Source organism: Elaeis guineensis, chromosome 4 (genome assembly GCF_000442705.2).
Source record: "Elaeis guineensis isolate ETL-2024a chromosome 4, EG11, whole genome shotgun sequence".
NCBI classification, from domain to species: Eukaryota; Viridiplantae; Streptophyta; class Magnoliopsida; order Arecales; family Arecaceae; genus Elaeis; species Elaeis guineensis.
In genome coordinates this window covers 114,490,749-114,507,553 of record NC_025996.2, presented here as the reverse complement: position 1 = coordinate 114,507,553, position 16,805 = coordinate 114,490,749, and positions in this window count along the sequence as shown.

The following is a 16,805-nucleotide window of genomic DNA, read 5'->3' as shown; positions in this document are numbered from 1 at the left end:
AGAGACTAGATATCCTCTTTGCTTGAGACTTAAGAGGAGTATAGTCCATCCCTATGCATGATATATATTAGAAGCCAAGCATGTGCAAAGCATTACAAAAAAGTTAATCAAAAAGTGCATAAGGATTTGAGAGATAAGGGAGATAAATCATGTGATTTAGAGAAAAGATATCAATTTTGTTTCTCTTATAATTTTTTCTTTAAAGTTCAATATGTCTGAGATATGGATGAAGTCTAATTAGTTTATGTTTAGATAAATACATGTTTATAAAAGTACATAAGAGATTGAGATGCAGAAATAAATGGAAGTGTACATGATTGTATATTTAGCTTTTAATTATATTATCCTATATATGTAATTGAAGAGAGAACTAAGAGTATTGTGGCCATCAAATTTGAACAATGTAGTCTAACCAAATGGGCAAATTCCTCTCCTCTCTTATTCAATAATACAATATGGATGTGAACATCGATGAAGTTGCTACCTTGGTGGGTGCTGTTATTAGGAATACCAAATACTATATTGAATGGTAATATGATATATAAAGGTTCTGGTTAAACTTCCTACAAAGGGCTTGTTTGGATCCTTCAATAGAATTGGGTTGAAAATTCCATAGGATACATGGATTGGATCGTCTATTTAATTGTGGCCCTATATTAACCAAACACCATGCAGCCTAAATCCTATGGAAAGAAAAAAAAGATCTCCATAGGCCTTTTTTCAATTCCTACCATCCAATCATTGGGATTTGTGTTAGGTTTAGATAGGCTCTTAGAAAATACAAATTAGATGGGCCAACAAGTTTGATTTCTATAGAATTTTTCCCCTTTTAGCTAAATACTATTGGAATATCCAACAAGGGTTCAGGTTGTGTCTTTTGTGAGAAAACAATTCATGTTCCTTCGCAATGTCAATTGTTGGATGGCGCAATAGCTGCTCCAAGAGCTGTGCAAGTTTGCTAGGAAAGATATTAGGATGCTTTGAAAGCTATGCATTAAAATTGTGTATGGCGCAATCCAATGATTGACATAGCAAAAGAAGATCAATCATTCTTTCGCACAAAAAATACAAGCCGAACCCATCCAACAAGAGCATAAGAAAGAAAGTAAAAGGTCTTGCTAACACAATTGGATGTGAGATCGGCTATTGTTGAGACAAAATCACATTAGTCTTGCATAACCAAAACAAGTAATGCCGTGGCATCTTAAAAATAGCATACAGCATTTTGTGACATTTATTTTGAATGCTAATAAAGATTTTTCAATAAATTTACCCTCAATCTGTTGTCATGGACACGGGCAAAAGTTTACCAATTTTGAGTGATGATTGTGGGTACTTTTGCATGGTATGCAGTTAATTCAATATGGTATATAATTATTCTAGAATGCATATAACTAATCCAACATCATACTTAGTTAATTTATCATGGTACACAATTATTCTAACATGGTCTATAATTATTCTAGCATCACGTATAGTTAATATATATTAGTATATAATTATCATAATGTATAGTTAATCTAACATGGTATATAATTAATCCAACATGAATTAACTATATACCAGGGTAAAATATAACTTAGATACCATACTTATTTAATGGTTACAATGTTGGATTAATTATATACTAGGATAAAATAACTATATACTATATTTATCAAATTGTGTATCATGATAAAAATAATTGTGTATCATATTGAATTACTATGTACCATGTTAGATTAACTATATACTAGGCTAAAATAACTGTATACCATGATACTTATTGTATATCAAGGTAAAATATTATGTATTATGTTTATTTAACTGTATACCATGATATATATTAATCATGTATCATATTGGATTAATTACTTATGAAACTAAAATAACTATTGTTGGAGGTGATTTCATACTAGCCGAACACATGGGCAAGTGAAAGATCCAAACAAGTTCGAACCTTGCCAATCCCATTTTCGGTCGAACCACCTTGAGTGGTATTATCAGCCTCTTGACTTTGGCTGTCGATCCTAGTTACTAGCACCAGAGAGACACTCCTGCCAACCATGTCATCGGCTGATCCAAGATCCTCTTGTCGGATGCAACTTGATCTAGAAATCCCACGTTCTTCTTCAAATTCAAGCAACCACAATATAACAGCTAGCCATAGAGCAGTAAGGAAGAAAATAATAGATATATCTCATCCGATAAGTCAAAATTAATTATTTGAGCTAGCATTCCCAACAAAATAAGAGATAACAAATATATCTCTCCTGATAAAGTAGGAGATAATAGACGAATCTCGTCAGATAAGTAAGGCTAATCATCTGGTTCTTCTTCCCTCTCAGGCTCTTCAGTCTCTATCTATAAATGAAGGGCTGCAAGAGACTTCTTGGTATGAAACCTCTTTTCTCCCAACATGCTCACTTCTTTTCATCTATGCCAGAGATCTGACTTGAGTGTTGGAGGATCCCTATCGGAGCCAATTTTAGTTGGAGACTTTTTTTTTGCAAGTCTTGTCGTTGCCATCCTACCATCATCAACATGTCATTGCCATCCGACTCCAACCAATCCAATCCAAGGATAGATTTCTACCATAATAGATTAATGCCAGAGGAAGGATCCAAGCCCATTTATGGAAAGAAGCAAGCATCTAGTCAAAGAAGCTTCGTCGTGTCATCCAAACACCTTTGAGATCCTTATGATCAAGCCCATTAGATGCTGATGAAATCTAGGCCATCCATCTCCAAATCAACCAATATCAATTAGATCCGATTGCCTCCAAATCAATCAACGCCCTCTAAACTATCCTAATCAGGTTGGAAACCCGGGGGTTGTGATCCAAACAAAAAAGAAGATATAAAAATTCCTCAATTTTCAAATCATTTTTATGTCCTCATTTACATTTCAAAATTTGAATTTTAGAATAGAATCCAAATGAGGAGGAGATCATGGCATTCAAATAAGGCTCCAAATGCGGAAGGATATCATGTAAGAAAGGGAGATCCAAGCAAGAAAGGATATCACGGCATCCAAATAATGAATAAAATTATAAAAATCTCTATCATGATAGACTCACACTTCCTCCTCTAGATTTTTAAATTCTTAGCATGATCCAAAAAAAATCACAACAAATTTATGGAGGCACATCAACCCCACATCATCTTGAACAAGGCCTCTAACAGCCTCTCCATTATTGATAGTTGTATTGACATGACCAAATCTGATTTGTTCAACAAACTTGATACTATTGCTAGACCCAACACCAAGGAATTTATGGAGATGCTCATAGCCAGAGCCGATATAAGCATGATTGGCTAGTTCAGAGTGGGTTCTTACTCTATCGATATCGATCCTTCAAAAGAGAGAGAGAGAGAGAGAGAGAGAGAGGATCGGTTGGAGTACCTCTTGAAGCACCACCTCAAAGATCTAAAAAAAAAAAGAGAAAAGAAAAAGGAGGGGCTTTCCTACCTTGAAAGCCTATCTCCCCATGGACTGAGAAGACTGCCAAAAAAAAAACCCTTGCTGCCCGGGTGTGTTCAATGCCCTCTCTAGCATGGGTGGCGGCGGTCGAATTGACCATAAGCTAATCGGGTATTCTCAATGCCCTCTTCGGCATGGGTGGTGACGGTCAAATCAACCACAAGGCTGCAACAATGCCAACACCACCCTCTGCACCACCTCTCCATCTTTAGCATCCTCTGTGGTGGCATCTGCGACCGTTCAGTTCCCCGACAGAGTTCCAGAGTCCAGCCACTGGTAGTCGAAACCTTGGAGACTATGTCGAGTATGTGCAGAGTATGAAATGGTCCGACAGCATGGGTCGATATGAACTTGATGAGCAGCGGAGCACATCGTGACCTTAACCCTTGAAGGCATGAGTGCCCTGAGTTTGTCACCGCCATGGAGATTGAGGAGTTCGACGATGGGGTCTTCTACGGTGAGTATCTCGACAACAATCAGGAAAATTGAAGCCACCCAATAAACGATGAAGATGGCATGATAGTTCTGGGGCTCATCTTTGGATGATTTGTGTTATGCGGCGATGCAACCATCGAGGACTTTAGATCTGATTCCAATCACGAACCTCCTATGACCACTGACCATTGCCAACCTCTCCCAGAGGCCGATGCATGGGACCTGGCTCCATGTGACCTAGCCGAGATCTCGAGGGCCTACAGTGAGATTTATGCAATGAGATGGCTGATCAATGATGATCAAAGAATAATCTGGTGGAACCAATCCGTTGGAGCTGATGTCATATCCCGTCCCCCTATGCAAAATCATAGACTGAGTCACATGCAACATTGACCAAGCTAGTGCACAACGGATCTAGGAGTATTGAAACCAGATCTTCACTTTGAGTGAAGCCAAGCCTGGGCCTTTGTCGAAAATCTCGATCTAGGATGAGAAAATTAGTAGGGATCTCCTGAACAGTATGTCCAATCCGAAGCCCAGATTCTGGTCAATCCAAAGCCAGAACTAGGCCAATCTAAAGCCAGAATCAGATCAATCTAAAGTCAAAATGAAGACCAATCTGAAGCCAAAATCATGCCAATCTAAAGTTAAAATGAAGACCAATCCAAAATCCAGAATTAGATCAATTCGAAGCTAGAACTAGGCCAATTCGAAGCCAAAATCAGACTAATCTAAAGCCAAAATGAAGGTCAATTTAAAGCCCAAAATAAGGCCAAATCAAAGCAAAAATAAGTCTAAACCAAGGCGAACAATAAGAAAGAGCCAAGCAAAATCCAAGGCTCTAAAATAAAACTCACAACTCTCATGATAAGAGGCTTTCAAGCCCCATCGATTATTCTATTTTTTTTTTATGGGACAACGGGTCCTTAAGCAACCAAGCTGACGTAAAGGTAGCCCAAGGCCTAAGCCATTAGAAAACCAACCTCAAAAGGTCAAATATCACAAGAAGGCTGAGGTTATCAAATGTCCAATCTAGTCAAATCGAGGTTGAGCTATCAAGCAAAAAGCCAAAAAGACCAAGGCTGAACCCTTGAGAGCCAGCTTCATGAAGGCCAAGCTGCCAAGGTCGACCGATCCAAGCCAACCTGGGGAAGTTGACCCAACAAAACCAACCTAGGAAGGCCAAGGTAACTAACCAAACTCTTTTATGTGGGCCACAAGCAATGTAAGATTGGATTGAAGATCTAAAGACCTTAGATCGGCTTGAAGCTCAAAAAGCCTTTGATCGGCTTGAAATCGAAGGAGCCTTTGATTGGCTTAAAATTGAAGGAGCCTTTAATCGGCTTAAAATCAAAAAAAGCCTTTGATCAATCTGAAATTGAAGGAGCCTTTGATCGGCTTAAAATCAAAGAAACTTTTGATCAACTTAAAATTGAAGGAGCCTTTGATTGATTTAAAATCAAAGGAGCCTTTGATCGGTTTGAAATTGAAGGAGAAGCAAATGCATGTGTCCCATATCTTCGACAGCTTCGACTTGATATACTGCTTTTGTCTGAACCAACTCTAGCTCAAACTTAAGAGTTGAGGGGCTTATGTTGGGGGTGATTTCATACTAGCCGAAGATATAGGCAAGTGGAAGATCAAAACAAGTTTGGATCTTGCCAATCCCACCTTTCGATCGAACTATCTTAAGTGGTACTATCAGTCTCTTAACTTTGGCCATTGATCCCAACTTCGGCCATCAATCCCAATTACCAGCACTAGAGAGACACCCTTGCCAACCATACCGTCGATCGATCCGAGGTCTCCTTGCTGGATCCAATCTGATCTAAAAATTTCGCACCTCTTTTCAAATTCAAATGACCATGACATGATGGCTAGCCATAGAGTAGATAAAGAAGAAGATAATGAGCATATCTCATCTGATAAGTCAAAGCCAACCATTTAAGCTAGCATTTTCAATGAGACAAGAGATAGCAAATATATCTCTCCCGATAAAATAGGAGATAATAGGCGAATCTCATCATATAAAGTAAAAGTAACCATCTGATTCTTCTTTCCTCTCATGGCTCTTCAGCCTCTATCTATAAATAAAGACCTATAGGAGACTCCAAAATATGAAACCTCTTTTCTTCCTACACACTCACTCCTTTCCATCTGTGTCAGAGATCTAACTTGAACATCGGAGGGTTTCCACTAGAGCCAACTCTGGTTGAAGACTTTTCTTACAGATTCTACCATTGCCATCATACCATCGTCAATCCACCGTCACCACCTGGCTCCAGCCAATCTGACCCAAAGATGGATTGCCGCTGCAACAACTATTTATCATGTTTAATGATATACCATGATTCCTTAACTGTGTACCAAAATAAAATAATTTGATATCATGTTTATTTAATCATATAGTATATAATCCATTAACTGTGTACCACGCACATTGGATTAACTTTATACCCCATTAAATTAACTATATACCCGTAAAATGACTATATACTATGTTTATTTAACTATATATCATTTTTATTTAACTATGCACCATATTTGATTAATTATGTGTAAGGCTAAAATAACTATATACCATATTTGTTTAACTATGTACCATGATATTTTAACTATATATTATATTGAATCAATTGTGTGCTAGATTAAAAGACTATATATCATGATATATTAATTATATACATGTTAGATTAATGGTGTATGATATTTCGGAGGATGACATTATGCTATCCATCAATTCTCTCCTAGTCATGACAAGTTGACTAATTAAGCTGCTCGAGTATGTCACCATGCAATCACAAAGAAAGGAAAACTAAATGCCTATTGTACGTATGTTAGCTCAAACTATCAAAGTTATTATACATGGCTTGACAACAAAAAAAGCCCCCTCCAATGAAGCAATTACAACCTCAAGGAACTTCAAACATTGTATATCCATATTCAATCTATTATCTTCATAGTATCAGCTTTACCTACACTTAAGTTTGACACCATCTCCAATATATTCACATGCCAAAGTACGGACCTATGCCTTCCTCATGAATTGCAAAGATAAATTAAGGAGACAATCTTATCCTAATAGAGATTGATCGAGAAGTGTGAGTTTCTCATCCAACTTTACCTGAAGATCATTTTGGAGGAGGTGATGGGAAGGTGGGTGAAGGGAGTTAAAGGCAAGTCTTTGGGGCCAAGAATGATGGCGAAGAGGCCAAGGAAGGCAACATTGGGCCAAAGCACAAGGATGGTGATGACGCACTTAGGATTGGAGTCATTCACCTACTTGGAGATCTTAGCAATGGTATCGAGGGGGTTGATAGCAGTAGCGATGGTGTCCAGGGAGAGGACAGTGAGGAAGCAGATGGAGAAATGGAGGGAGTTGAGGGAGAAGATAAGGGAGATGCCAAGGGAGGCAAGGCTAGGAGTGGTGGAGGAGACGGTGAAGCGAAGCTAAAGGAAGGTACAGGAGTGGCTGGAGTCGGTGTTGGCAAGGATGAGGTGATAGAGGAAAGCAGGCATTGCAGTGAAAGAGAAAAAGGAGAATGAAAATGCTAGGTCAGAGAGGAAGGTGAGGGCAGAATAGAGGGAGCGGTGGATGCTGTTAGGGTAATATGTGGATATCATCACCATTGGAGGAAGAAGAGAAAGAGCTTGTTGCTATCTTACAGCACGCATCTAGTTGGCCTAAATTTGATTGTGATTGATATCTGATTGAGCAATTTGATGTTGTTTAGAAGTCCGATCGGATAGAGCACTTTATAAGGATATTTTTGGTTTTTTCATGCTTAAAATCTCATCTGGGGGATCGTAAGTTATAAAATGGTCCATCTATGGACTGAAAATGGTTAGTAAGGACTTTTTGTTATAGTGCAATCCATAGAAGGACCGTGAAATAAATATCCACATGAAAAATATAATGCTTAGCTAGTTCTTATCCTCCTATTTTCAGCTTTAGATAGACTTATTAACCAGAGATGATTACTAAGATGTGGTTTTTGAGACTGCTAGAAGATGATGGGTGTGAAAGGTTGGGAATTATTGCCATATTATATTGCTCCAATATCTCATAAAATATTTAAACATTCGCCACATTATCCTTGAATTTCTTGTTAAACTTCCTGAGCAAGGGCAGAATCACTCATATATATGATTTCTTTGATCTTTGGACACAAGCAGCACTGCAAAATTATTGGTTGCATAAAATATATCAGATTATATTAAGATAAGAGAAGCAACTAATTAATCCCAACACATCTGATACATGCACTCTTTTTATATCCATCTCCTTGTTTCTCAAGTCTCAACATAGTAAAGGGATGAATAGAGGTGCATACTTGCGAACTAATCATGAACCTTTTAGAATGTGATAACTTACACTTCTTTGGCTGATCTATGGACTCTTGTTGTGTATGTCTCTCTCTCTAACCTCATCTACAGATGAGGGCTAATATGTTCTATCACTCAAAATAGAACTTCTATATGAATCCTCATTTTTTCACCGCTTCTCAAAGAATTAACTCAAGAAATGAGGGACTATAAAATCCCAATATTATTCTACCCTTTCATCCTTATGAGACTGGAGTTGTTAGATTTGAATTTCCTCCATTATTTTCTATATATTAGAATAAATGATAGTAGCCTTAGTATAGGTCTGATACCATTTGTTCGAAATATAGCATTCGTGGTTATTACTGGTTCTTCCTTTCCATTTAATAGTCTACACTATCCTTACAAGTGGGCGAATTACCCCATACCATAAACTTCAACTCCATGCATGTGCTCTTACAAGTCACAATTGGTGCAACAGTGAAAATTCTTTACATGATGATTTCAAGCTTAATCATAGAACAGTGCATCTTATATTCTTCACATAATAATATTCCTCAATCATAATTTTTTTATTCAAGCTACATTGCATTTGCCCTTTCCTTTTACATATACTTGGATTGCTTGATAGATGTTGGTGGATGAGTTGGGAAATAAAAAGACTTAAAGCTTCTAGGCTTGAGCATGTAGTATTTCTTACTATCAGCGTTAATTCTCCTCTACTCAGTGTAAGTTTGCAAATGGGCTCCAACAAGACACCACTTTGGTAGTGCTTTGAGGCACATGGTATTGCTTAAAGATGTTAATTGCCTTTTACCAGCAAAGCCTTGGTGGGATTTACAAGTTGCAACTTTGTAGAGCCCTACAACAAACCAAACCTTCTTGAAATTTGCCACTTGCATGTAGGAAATCAAGAAAAGAGAGGGTAGAAAATGCAATGAACTAAAATTGAGACTTTTGCATTACAACTTATTCAAAATTTCACGCTTATATAGAATCTCATATAATGCCTAGCTAGGAATGAGAGGAAAGTGGAAACCATGGAGGGGCAAGGGGTATTTCTCCCAATGAAATAACATAACAAAGGAAAAGATTAAGAATAAGTTTATGCATCTATTGAGAAACGCCTATTGGGGATTGTAGTTTGATGATATGAACACCTCAAAAATAATGACAAGCCTTTTATTACATTTAGACCTCAGCAAAGAGAAGTCTCATTTATTGTATATTCAAATTTGGATTGCACCTTCTTTAAAAATTGAAATGAGTTCCTAGACATGATACCTTATACATACAACACATACAAAGACACAAATAATATATGCATATAGCAAGAAGGGTGAAGAGTGGGTTGATCGCCGAGATTGCAATTCCAAGATCAATACACAAATAAAGCCAAACCCTTCATTTGGTGAAGGAAGTTCCCTCCAAGAAATTTTATTAATATGCCAAAAACTATCCCCATACAATATACTAGATGAATGCATGTATAACATGACCCTTAACCCTAATTCAGGCATTAAATCAAATACAAAATCATTCTTAAAATATGACTCAATAATAAAAAAAAAACATGCTAGAATTATTCCAATAACAAATGTAGAAACTACTAAAATTTAATATTGTCTCTAATAAAAAAATTATAAATAAATGTGGCAAAAATTTTAACTCCTACGAATCTTGATAGGGTCTAATTGGTCATAGTAGCTGCCACCTGCATTTTTTGTTTCATCATATGCATACATATATACACATCTATATACACATCAACACATCTATCCATTCATCTATCTATATATACATAGATACATACATATACATGTATATGCATATATGTGCGTGCGTGTGTGCACACACACATATACACACACACACACACACACACACACACGTGCGCACGCGTGCAGACACATATATATATGTATATGTATGTGTATGTGCGTGTGTATGTATGTAGTTAGACTAGGTTCCGATCAATTAAATTTGAGCCCAAATCTGACCAAGTTCTCCACCATCTGATCCACATTGATTTTTACATAGAAAAAGGGTTAGCAACCACTTTTTTTATCCATTTAGGTTTGAAAAAAATATATAAAAAGCTATACCAGATGTGGATGGGATAGAAAAATATAAAAAAGCCAGGCTGATGTAAAAATATAAAAAAGTTAGGCCATCAATATGGATGGGATAGAAAGATATAAAAAAGTCAAGCTACTAATATAAATAGGATAGAGAAAATATACAAAAGCTAGACTATTAATGCAGTGAGATGGAAGTCCACATGTGCCAAGGGTTAAGATTTGGGTTGATATTTATCCTAGAGTATTTCTGTTTATCCTACAAAATTTATGCTTATTTTTGAGCATTTCTATTTATTCTATTTCCATTTATTTTGAACTAATTTATATTTATTCTAGATAAGTTTCTATTTATTCTGAAAGCATGTGTTTATTCCATCTAAAGTTTGTATTTATCCTATATAGTTTATATTTATCTTGGAGATATAGAAAGTGAACTATTCCATCAACATTAATAGCAATTTAATGCGGATAGATAGAATAGACCACTTTTCATCTTCTTATAATATATATAAGCCATGTGGGATAGATATAAATTTTGGATAGAATAAACATAAATTCTTTCAGAATAAATATAAATGAGTTCAAAATAAACAAAAATGCTCTAGAATAAGTATAAACTCTATAATGATAAATAAAAATACTCCAAAATAAACCTAAACTCAACCTCATCTCCATCCTATCCACATTAATGGCTTTAAAAGAAAAATAACTCCAAACGACTGAAAAAGTGGCCGTTAACTTTTATTTTATTTTATGAAAATTTGTATAGATTGAGGGCATCAGACGGTGGGGAACTCAATTAGATTTAGCTTCAAATCCAATCGACATTATTCTAGTCTCTCCGTCGCCCCCCCCCCCCCCACAACACACAGACGCATACATACATAAAAAGATAGATCTTGCTACTCTCTAAAGGAGAGGTCTATACTCTTCTTAGATTCAAAATCAATAATTGGGCATGATAATTTAAGATGTACTATATTGATCATAAAAATCAAAAGTCATATTTTTTGTGGTCTCCAACATATCCATCAAGTAGGCACAAAATGAACAGCTAATACGATATGAGAACATATTTTGCTATGATCTAAGCATGAAAATCTATTAATTTTTAAATTATAAATATTTTCATATATAAGTTGTGATCACTAAAGCAGATTCATTATTTAAATGCTATATCTGTATTTTAGCATATTAGCATTGGAAGAACGGTCATTCTTTTGTCTACTTGATGCATATGATAGATACCAATAGAATATGTAATTTCTTGTTGCTAGGCATCTTTAGCTGTATAGATTATGATTTGGATCCTTGATTTGGGAGCTTAATTGTAAGTCTTGGACTAGAGAGTAGATATCCTCTTTGCTTAAGACCTATATATATATATATATATATATATATTAGAAACTAAGCATGTGCAAAGTATGTTACAAAAAATTAACCAAAAAGTGCTCAAGCATTGAAGAGATAAGGGAGATAAAACATGTGACTTAGAGAAAAAATATCAATTTTTATTTCTCTCTTATTTATTTATTTTTTTAAAGAAGGTTCAACATGCTTGAGATATGGATGAGATGGGTTTAAAAAGAGTCTAATTAGTTTATGTTTAGATAAATACATGTTGATAAAAGTTTGTAAGAGATAGAGATGTAGAAATAAATGGAAGTGTTCATGATTGTATATCTAACTTGTAATTATATTTTTTTACATGTGTAATTGAAGAGAGAACTAAGAGTATTATGGTCATAAACTATGAACAATGTAGTCTAAATTGCCAAAATTCCTCTCCTCTCTTATTTAATAATACAATATGGATGTGAACATAGATGAAGTTGCTGCCTTAGCGGATGCTTTTATTAAGAATACCAAATGCTATAATGAATGGTGTTATAGGAGAAGGGCACCTTTGATTCTACATCGGTTATGAGTCAAGGAGGACTCTGATTATATGGAATGGGATATTCTTTTCCATGTGAGGTATCTTTTAAAGGATAAAATTATGAGGCTCAAAATTACTAAGGCCTACTGAAGCCAGAGCCCACTAAGACCCAAAGACAATCAAAGTCAAAGCGGACAATACCTTATGCATGCGGGAGCAGAGACCGATCCAGCCATCGAGCCATCCAACCCTTGACTATAATAGAATGGTGCTGAGGAAGGGTTCCCCCTACGCACACAGAGTCTCCTTTGACTAGTGGGGTTACTATTGCATGAATAATATCTTACGTATGTGGAAGCAGAGATCGACCCAGCCATCCAACCTCTGACCACAAAAAATGGGAATATGATAAGGTTCTGGTTAATTGTTTAGATCCTTCTATAAGATTGGATTGAAAATTCTATAAGACTTGTGATTTGGATCGTCAATTTAATTGTGGCCCTATATTAACTGAATGCTACCTAGCCTAAATCCTATGGAAAGAAAGAAAAGACCTCCATGGGTCTTTTTTTCAATTCCCACCGCCTAATGGTTCAGATTTGAGTTAGATTTAGACAGGCTTTTAGAAAATACAAATTAGATGGACCAACGGGTTTGATTCCTATAGAATTTTTAGCTAAATACCATGGAAATATCCAACAAGGGTTCAGGTTGTCTCTTTCATGCAAAAAAATAATTCATGTTCTTTTATGACGATAATTGTTGGATGGCGCAATAGATGCTCCAAGAGCTATGCATAGAGAAGATGTTGGGATGCTTTTAAAGCTGTGCATCAAAGCTATGTACAGTGCAATCCAACAATTGACGTTGCAAAAAAATATCAATTATTTTTTCACATGGAAGATACAAGCCAAACCCATCCAACAAAATGGTAAGAAAGAAAATAAAAAGTATTGCTAATTTAGTTGTATGTGAGAGATCAGCTATTCTTGAGACAAAATCACACCAGTCTTGCATAACCAAAATGTAGTGATGCCGTGCTACCTTAAAAATAGCTTACAACATTTTGTGATATTTATTTTGAATGCTAATAAAGATCTTGCAATATGTTTACCCTCAATCTTCAATCTGTTGTCATGGACACCAGCAAATGTTGAGAAACGTAGAGCTACTGTTATGACCCAGCCCACAAAGGCCCACAAAGCCCACAAAAAAAATGAAGAAGACTCCCGTAGGGAGTCTTCTTCCTCCCAACCGGCTCCTAATCGGAGTCAGAAAACATCATCGGGGAGGAGTCAAACTCCTCCCCTCTGGCCTTATTTAAAGGAGAGACCTCTTCTCCCTTCCTCCCATTAAGAAATCGAGGGCATAACGGTGAGGATCGCCAGAGTTTTCTCATGAAAGCCCTTCACTGATCTTGCATCAATTTCTTGCTGGAGAGGTCACCAGAGCTCGAGGTAAGCTCGGCTCCTCTTCCTCCCTTCTCCCCCTTCCTTCTCTTGCCTGTGTGCATGATTACTGATGACCGAGTTCGCCAGATTTTGTTGGAAAAAATGTCTCCTATTTTCCACCCCTCTTTTCTTTGATTTTTTGACGCCGGTGGTCACCGCCGACCATCGATTTGGGTTCTCTGGGCTGCGGTGACATAGTCCTCTTACCACCGACCACCACCGCACTGGCTGCGGCCTCTGATCAGCCGAACAAGGGAGGGACCTCATGGTCCTCTGTTTTGCCCAAAAGAGACCACAAGAAGAAGAAGAAGAAGGGGAAAAGAAAAGAAAAAAATGAAAATGAAAATGAAAAGAAAATGAAAATAAAAAGAAAATGAAAAAGAAAAAAGAGAAAGAAGAGAGAGAATTTTCTCTCTCCTCTCTCTCCCTCTTTTCTCTTTCTTCTCCTCTCTAAAATTTCTCTTTCTCTCTTTAATCTCTCTCTCAACTTTTTCTCTCTAATTTCTCTCTTTAGAATTTTCTCTCTCTAGGTTATTTCTCTCTCCTAAAATTTTTTAGAATTTTGAAAAAAATGATGTTGAATTTAAATGATCTTAGTGATGAATTTTGATCTGTGATCGTCAGACGGTATACCAGCACCCACCTTGATCAGATCAAATACTTTTAGATTTTATTTCTCATGATTTTACTGAATTATCCATATGATAATTTTAGCATGATTTGATCTGATCGATCAAATTTGTTGAACCATATCATTTGATTAGTCTAGATGAATTTCTTTCTCCAGAATTTTATCTCTCTAAAAGTTTATCCTTTTGAAATTTATCAAGAAAAAAAATTTATTTTGATGAGTTTGAGTGATGATGAGTTTGAACGATTCTAGTGGAAGCATCCTGATCCATGATTATCAGGTAGTATGCCGGCATCTTGATCAGACCATGAACCATTAGATTTGATCATCCATGATCCTGATTTAACCATGACTTGATGAGATCATTTTGATTTCACCAATCGAGATGTTGGACTGTGGCACCTGATCAATTTGGATTGTATCTCATAAATTCTCTCTCTTTTGATTTTCTCTCTCTACTTGATTGATGAACTTAATGAAGAAATCTCGATCCTATCACTTTGAAAATCTGATTTGATCCGATAGTCAAACTTTTGACCATCTATATCTTAATTGAATTTTGATCAGATGAAATTAGATGATCGGACCCATCTGGATGATAGGATATGGGTGTCCATAAATTTTATCTTTCTTAATTGTTTATGTCCTTTTTAATTATTGAAATAGATCCTATATAGGATTGTGGATGTTTGATCATGGGATACCATGATATGAACTATGAACGAAGATTTTGGGAAGAAAATTTATAGAATTATGTAGAATTATTGGAATACATTCGAGGTAAGTAATGCTTCACTTTTTTTAAATTTATCAATAAATTATAATATATTTTTCTGACATGATTTGTGAAACGTTGAATGAATTGGATGAATGATATTTTGTTATAAAAATATCTTATTTAAAATATTATGATGAAGCATGATTGAATATATTGATTTCATGATGCATTATATTGATTGATTTTGATACTACATGATTATATATTTTTTATCAAAATTAAAATATAAAATATGATTTATGAAGAATTTTGATATAAGAATAATATGAATTGACAATCTGACTATGTAAAGGACCCCGCCAATGGGGGCATATACGTTGGCAATTGATTTATCCTGAGGATCTATGTCGCCAACAAGACCAGTGACATGTCATCGATGAGATCAGTGAGAAATCACCAGCGAGAATAGCGATTTCGAAAGACTTTACTATCAGATGATTCCCAACTCACCGCAAAAGATACGCGGTATTATGATCCTGCCATAGAGAAAATATCATCATAGTTTATGGTTGATGAAAAGAACTTAAGAATGAAAGATGTTGAAATCTTGAAAGAAACTTAAATTTTTGAAAAAAAATAAATTTAGCATGAATTATATTACATAATTGAAATTGATTTCGAATTTATGAACTCTATATGCTTATTTTCTATGAATGATTATTTACTTTAATGCCTGATGAAATCTATTGAAGGTGTTCATTGCTTATTGGGCTGTCTAGCTCATTATCTCTTTTTTACTATTTTTATAGATATTGAGAAAATTAAGATAATGCAAGATATGAACAGAAGAGTGATGAGAAGCACAACCTCCATACTTTTATTTTAGATTGAAAGTCTTATTGAATTTGATATCAGGTGTATTGAACATTATTGAATTTATTGACATATTAAATATGAAATTTGCATTGTCATATTTTGGATTTAAGTTATTAACTAATTATTCTACTGTTGCTTTATGATAGCATGATAAGATGCCTTGCATGCTTGTGGGAAGAGTTTTCTATGAGTATGCGACAATTACCATGACCTTCGGCTCCTAATCTGGTCGGGCATAACAACTAAAGTAGTATCAGAGCATAAGTGGATAAATTATGAAACATAGAATCAGATATAGAATGAGTGCAAATGGATAGACACTAGGATCATTATGGTGTAGACCTATGATGATGTATTATGAAAAATTTTTATGATTTTTGGTTAAACATCGAGATTATGTATGAAAGGACGCAGGAGATTATGACATGTAGAGTTTGAAATAAGATGGATGATCTATGGATCATGATATGATTAGTTATATTTTTGATCAAAAGTAATTGCAAAAAGATTGACATAAAATTTTATTGTGTATTATGGTTATTAATTTGATTATTGATTATTCAAGTGAATCGTAAGCTCAAATTCAATATGAGAACAATACTATGATATTACTCCTAGATGAGAAGTTGACTATTATTGGCAAGATAAAGATTTGATGAAAAAAAATATTATTCCAAGGTGGACTAAGAAAGTCTTTTATGATACTTGATTTGAAATATTTATCAAAATTAAACTTGATATATGAATTATGTATAAAGTGGCATATTAAGATGAATGCATATTTGGAGGTATTGCAAAGAAGTTTATCCTTATTGATGAAATTGATTATAAGATTGTAGAATATTCACTGTGCAAGAATCTTTAATTATCATCCTTGGATCTAAATAATAGATCTTATTTGTGTCTTTTGGAGACTACATGATGTGTATGAAATTTTAATTTAAAG